Below are 7,264 nucleotides of genomic sequence, written 5' to 3'. Positions count from 1 at the left end.
ATAGAGGAGGAAGAGCAGAGGCCCCAGCACAGAACCTTGTGGGACACCATGGGTAAGGGAGGTGGTGGAGAACCAAAACTTGGAGATGGCCACAGAAAATAAGCACTCAGAAAGATAAGAGAACCACTTCAGAGCAGATCCTGATAGACCTACCCAGTCTCTCAGCCTCTCCAGTAGCAGGTGATGGTCAACAGTGTCAAAGGCTGCAGTCAGGTCCAGCAGGACCAGAACAGAACAGTCCCCTGCATCACTGTGGGTCAGAAGGTCATTAGAGACCCTAAGAAGAGCTGTTTCAGTAGAATGAGCTCTACGAAAACCTGACTGGAAGCTATCATAGATGTTATGTTCATCAAGAGCAGCTGTGAGTTGTTTGGCCACAACCTTTTCCAAGATCTTGGAGATGAACGGAAGTTTAGAGATGGGTCTGAAGCTGCTATGGAGAGAGGGGTCAAGTAAGCAGGGACCTGACCAGAGACCAGAGAAACATTAATTATAGAGAGCACGCTGGGACCGATGGACTGAAAAGTACTTTTAAACAAAGATGAGGGTAAGATGTGGAGGGGGCATGCAGAGGTCTTCATAGAGTTAACTAGTTTGGTTAACTCAGGCAAAGAAACAGGAGCAAAGCTATCTAGGATGATGGGCCTGGTTGGAGTCGGGAGAGGCAGCGATAAGGCTGAAGGAGAGATGCTAGATCTAACCTTGTTGACTTTGTCCACAAAGAAAGACAGAAAGTTCTCACAGTCTGCAACAGAGTGGATGGAGGCTGTAGGAGAGGCAGGAGAGACGATGCTGCTGATGGTGTTAAACAGCACCTTGGGGTTCCCTTTGCTCTGGGACACCAGGTTGGAGAAATAGGAAACCCAAGCGTCTCTGACTGCAGAGTTAAAGGATGTCAGAAGATCCTTTAGGTGCAGCAGATGGACGTGGAGATGGGGTTTCTTCCACAAACGCTCAATTTTTCTGCATTGGCGCTTCAGGCTGCGAAGGCTGTCATTAAACCAGGGAGTAGGGTTCACTGCAGGACCTGATCTGGTTCTGACAGGACAGATGTTGTCCAGGATGGAGAGGCAGTGCTCGTTGAACTGAGAAGTTAAGGAATCTGGGTCGTTATCAGAAGAACAGGGTGGATCAAAAGCAGCAGAAAAATTGATAGCTGTGCTCTCATTAAGAAAACGAGAACTAACCATACGGCGAGCAGGAGGTGGGGGCGCAGAAACGTGGGAAAAGCCGAAGGAGTCCATAAGGCTGGAGAAATTCATGGCAAAGTGATGGGAGGGATCATCAACGCCAACAATCACCAGTCTGGACAGCTTCACAGTGGAGGATAGAAAGTCACTAAACTCCTGACGGAAAGAACTGGTTGGACCAGGTGGACGATAGACCACAGCACAGTAGAACGGGTCCTTATGCCCGACTTTAATCAGCTGCAGTTCAAAGGAAGCAAAGTGACCAGAGGTTGTAGAGCTACATGGAAGATGGTCTCTGAAAACAACAGCTAGGCCTCCACCACGACCAGAACCCCGGGGCTGGCTAAGAAAAGAATAACCACTCGGGCAGAGTTCAATCAGAGCAGAATAATCAGATGTTTGCTGCCAAACTTCAGTCAGAAACAGAAAATCCAGGTTTTTAGAGAGAATTAGATCATTGAGCAGGAAGGACTTATTGTTAACAGAGGGGGTATTTAATAGAGCCATGCTGAGTGAGGGGGATGAATCAGAAACTTCAGAAACAGCTGGAGTTAGTGGATGTAAATTAGCAGGGTTAGATCCACGATGTTTATAAAAACCACTTATGGAGGGAACAGGAGGAGAAACCACTTGGCTCCGGGCCAGTAAATCCTCGGTGCATCTTGGGCGATCGTGAACGAACGGAAGGACAAAAAAGTCTGGCGATCATAGGAGATGGTAGCCAGAACACTACCGAAGAGGATCGCAAACAGGAGCAAGGTGGAAAAGAGGAGGTTAGTGGAGAAAAGTTTAAAAATGGGGCCGGTGACCGCGGCTAAACCAAGCACAGTCGCCATCTTGTTGCCGACCCGGAAGAAGAATGACAGAAGGATGGATACATTTGTCCATGTTAAAGCCTCTGAAATAGATTTACACATTACAAACACACAATAATACTAATCAATGACCAGAGATGTGGCTGCAAGGGTGGTGGTCCACCCAAAGTTGTCATGGTGGGGAACTGCTCACCAGGCAACGGAGAAGTCTGAAAGGTAAATATCTTTGTCGATGCATGTGTGAAACTCCACACCTGAGCTGACGAAGCTGTACGAATCAGGCTAAAGCCTTCTTCAGCTCTACTCTTTCAGCTCCCTAGCAATGGTAATGTGAAAACCCAACACATTCTCACACCCTAAGCATAGAAAAGTGATGAGGTGTGACTGAGTGTTTGCTTCCGATGCGTTGGGCGCCACTGTGCGTCCCCTCCCAATGCGCTGTGCCAGAACATCGGTATCTGACGCCCGTGGTGAAACGAAGATTTCAACATTTCACCTCTAACCTCCAGCTATTTAACCTCTCCCTCACCCCCATCCTTACCTTAACCCTGTATGTCAGTCTAAATTTTCCGTTAAGCATGTTTGACGGGAACAATGAAACGCAAAACAATGCTTGGCATGCGTAAAGGTCACAATTCAGTCAAATGTCCGTTTTACTGCGGGTGTCGGATACCAACGCTCTAGCACAGCGCATCGCCTCCCGACGCGCAGGGGGCTCCTAACGCGTCGGAAACAAACGCTTGGTCACACCGCGTCATTTTTTTACGTTTAGGGTGTGAGAATGTGTTGGAAAACCACACAGCGGCTCCTCAATCTGAGCATCAACTGGACCCTCCTCCCCAGAGCCTTGCAGTAGACCTTTCCAGGGAGACGGAGGAGAGTGATTCCTCTTTATTAAAAACATCCTGAACAAGGAACACCACCCAGGTCTCCACAGGTACCACCCTCAATGACGACGCAACGTCTTATAGTAAAAAAAGGTTTGTCTTTGTCCTTCAGCTTATAGTCATTTTAGCTCAAATATTTTAAGTCGATTTAGACAAAAGTAAATTAACCTGCTGCTTTTATAGGTGTGTCTTTCACACACACACACACACACACACACGCACACGCACGCGCACGCACACGCACACACACACAGTAATGTAAATATACACACCATTTGAGCACCTCACACACATCACTATGATGACAGCACAGGGGTAGTTAGCTGATGTGTGGTGTCACGTGGCGAGGCTCCTAACAGCGCTCCCACCTTGGTTCGGTTCTCTCCCTCAGGACCAGATTTCAGACACATAACCCACCCTGCTAATTGGCCCCTGATGCCAGAGCAGACTCAGGTACTCAGAAATACATCCTCACGCCGCCGCACCGCGAGCAACAGCTTAACGTCAAACGAGGGCAGAACAGAAACATCAAATGCTGGCTCATTTAAATCCGTTTTTTTTCTTCATTCAGTCATTCTGTGTTTAAATCTGACAAGATAAATCCAGAGTTACACTGGAGTTGGCATTTTTGAGGTTTTTATTTATTTAAACATAAAAATGAGGCAAGCCAGCCTTTTAACATTTACAACAACATTAATACTGTAAACGTTTTATTTATTACAGGTTATATTATAAAGTGTAATTATTATAAGTAATAATTCTGTACAGGTGAAACAGGAAAAATGAGAATGTGGTGCAAAAAGTCCATTTGTGTCAGTAATCAAGCTCAGACTGAGAAACCATCTAGAGGCTCAGGAACCCTCTGCAGGTGTTCTGGATCCATCAGCTTATCAGAGTGACACACTTTGAGTCTAAAGCGTTGAACCGTTTCACTATATTTTGATTGTCTGAGATTTTGAATGTAGGGTTTTCATGAGCTGTTAGCCATGACAAAACGAATCGCACACCCCTGAGCGTCCACTTAGTGTAGCAGCAGTCTAACGGTAGCCAGCAGATCTGCCCTAGAGTTAGAGCCCATCCATGATAGAGCTTCCCACGCGGCCACCAAATCTGAACAGATGATGGAGCATGCCAGTAAACGTCCCCCCACCCAGTGCAAGGTGCATAACACCGCCGCCAATTCAGCTGTAAACACTGAACTCCCATCCTGAATCCAGCATCTGTATTTGTAGTCCAGGTGAAACACCAACAACCCCACTGCCACCCTGCCACTCACTGGATCCATGAAACCCTCAGTAAACAGCTGCAGGTAAGAGCCCCACACCAATGCCAAACAAACAGGCCATTGCCCCTGCTATGCCTCAAAAAGGAAAAATCCACCACTGTGTCAGGCAAAGCTAAGGTGGAACCTCGGACCAGATCAAGGTAGAACTCATTGGCCACTATAGGGCCAACCCTTCTGCTTGCCCCCTGAGGTGCTTCGAGAAGCCACCATCACTGGTTCAGTGCCAGACCAACAGGCCTAATGCTAGAGAAGCCTCACCTAGGGCTGGGGGTAAACGATTATTTTTAAAACGATTATTCTGACGATTATTTTATCGAATAGTCGACTATTCTAATGACTATTTAGAAAATTAATCTAATGATTATTTTTCTATTGCACAATTAACAAAAACCAGAAAATCTCAAATAAATTCCTCAAAAAAAAATGGATAAATTCTTACTGTAAGAGAATAAACACTACAGGCCTTCCATTTTGTATAACACTGCGTTTATTGTGTTGGTTGGTTATGTTCTGATGACGTGTAGAACTTGGGAGTGCAGGCTGCTGCCTGAGAGGTGGTAGAAGATGGAGTGTCTCCATGTTGCTTTGTTTTGGTCACTTATGTGCGTGAGGCGAGTGGTCTTACGGGTTAAACCAAACTCAGGTGATATTTTACACTAAACCGAAAACCCACAACACTCTAAATGTAATAAAAGGGAGATCTACACCACAAAAAAGATGAACTCTAAACCAAAACGTAACAGCTTATCCCAACGCAAGAAGCTGTTAGCGAAGATGCTAACAGTAGCTTTACCAACATTAAGTTCAAGTTACCAAGTTTAAATAAACCAAAAACACCCAGCAGCAAACAGACCAGCACGGAGGAGAGACTGCTAGCACCAAAACAGCTCTCCTCATGTCTGAAAGAAGCTCCTTAATGAAGGGAGAAGCGCTCCCGGTGATTTTCTACATCTGCGATAGACACGAAGCAGCGCATCTGACCCCGGAAGTTGTTGTCCGTTGCCGGGAGACGAAGGGGCAAAACAGGAAAATAATCTAGTAGTGGACGGACGTTGTTCCGGGTCTTCGGTATTTGGCGGAGATGTTAGTGAAGGCGGAGAAGAGGGCGAACTAGAGGAAGAACAGGCAGATTCCTCCTCTATTTACAAACTCCTGGGGATGCAACAAGTGGGCGCGGTGCGTCGACTTCCGGATCTGACGTCGACAAATTTTTAGAATCGAGCCGTCGACTTCGTCGAGGCTTCGCTACAGCCCTAGCCTCACCCATCCTTAACCCCACCGAATTCCAACGGCATTTCCCTCATCTCAACAAAGAGGGCCAACACTAGGGTAGTGTGAAACGCCCCAGCACACACCCTCAGAGCAGCCACTTGCACAATGTCCAGCAGCCTAAGTGTGGCAGGGGCACCATAAGCACCATGCTCCTCTCCTCCCCCCAAGCTGAACCCGCCAGACATCGCATGGCATTTGGTGGCAACCAGGCTCCGAACATGCACCTTCCAGGTCAGCCTTTCATCCAACCACATGCCCAAATGCTTTTAGGAGGATATTCTCTTGAGCTCCTGTGAACCCAGCCTCAAACCCTCTCCTGGGACCCTCCTTTTAAACTCAAACAACATACCTTTAAACTTTATTGGGGATGACTGGAAACCCCTGATCCTTGCCCACGCTACCACGATATCCAGACTCTCCTGAACCCTGATGAACACTAATGGAAGATTCTGGCCACGCCCCCAGAATGCCCCATCGTCCACAAACAAGGGTCTCCCCATCAGGGGCAGATTAAGGACTGAAGAACATCCGGGGCTTAACACGCGCACACACGCACGCACACACGCGCACGTGCACACACACACGTGACACGCAGTAGTTAACATCATATTTGTCTTGTACCACATAATTTTTAATCTGAAGCTACATATTAAGCATATTCAGGGCAGAGTACTGTTCCTGTTAGTGTTTAGTGTGAGATGATAGTAAATATTCCCGCTCTTTCTCCAACAACTTTACCTGATAGTAAGCTAACTTTAGGCAAACCAGCAGCACAACAAATATTTTCAAATAAGACTCACAAACCTGAGTCAGCACCAGTCTAAACAAGCTGGGGTTCTGTCGTTGTACTTTTGGTCTAAAAAACGTCCTTATGTCCATCTTCACTCATGCGTTTCAGACAGAGAGTGTAGAAGAAGCCGGATGCTGAAGGGCTTCTTCTTCAGTGGTGGAGGCTCAGGCAGGCTGTATACAAACTACTGCCAGCTGCTCCCTCTCTGTTGGACTTTGGTACTGCATGTTACTTCCGCGATTTAGGCCGTGTCTCAATTCAGGGTCTGCATCCTTCGAAGGACCCAGCCCACCCGGCCGACGTGGGCTGGGTCCTCCGTCGGCCGGGTAGACCGGATGTTAACGGCTGTGAATTGGGACAGGCCTAGCCTTCGTGAACTCCCTCGGCGAACGTTCCGTCGCCTAGCAACCGTGGAACCGCTGGGCAGAAGGGAGAAGGAACTTTAAACAATGGAGTTCGACGTTTTATTTAGCTTTTTAACCCCCAGAAACCCAAATTTAGAAAACTGCAAAATCTTTTTTTAACATTTCACATTTTGTTCTAGGAGGCCAGATAAACGGGCCTATTTACACATTTTAACAGCCAATAGTGTTGCAGAACTGAACAATAGGACCTTTTAGCAATGTAAATGTGGTTTTAAAAAGAAAAAAAAATGGGGAAGGTTTATTTTTGTGGACTTAAATCTGATGTTGTAATATTACAACCGTGGGTCTCTGGGGGTTAATCATTTCCTTGACTGTTGGAGAGCTAATTCAGAGAAAACACTTTAGACAAGCTGAGCCTGAGCAAAGATGTGATAATAGTTTTTAATACTTTCTATGGGTCTTCATTTGACCAAAACTGATTTATCACCTTTTAAGACTTTTCAAGACCCAGCGGGATACCCTCTAGTAAACAATTCTCATTTGTAAACAAAAATAAAATTCAAGAGTTTAATGCAGAACTGATTTTATTTAGATATTTCTTTTATATGTACATGTTTAATCTTCCTTAACCATTTTTTTCTAGCAAAGTAAAAAGCTGTC

The sequence above is a fragment of the Nothobranchius furzeri genome, chromosome 8 (genome assembly GCF_043380555.1).
Source record: "Nothobranchius furzeri strain GRZ-AD chromosome 8, NfurGRZ-RIMD1, whole genome shotgun sequence".
Taxonomy (NCBI): Eukaryota; Metazoa; Chordata; class Actinopteri; order Cyprinodontiformes; family Nothobranchiidae; genus Nothobranchius; species Nothobranchius furzeri.
This window is presented reverse-complemented; position numbering follows the sequence as displayed.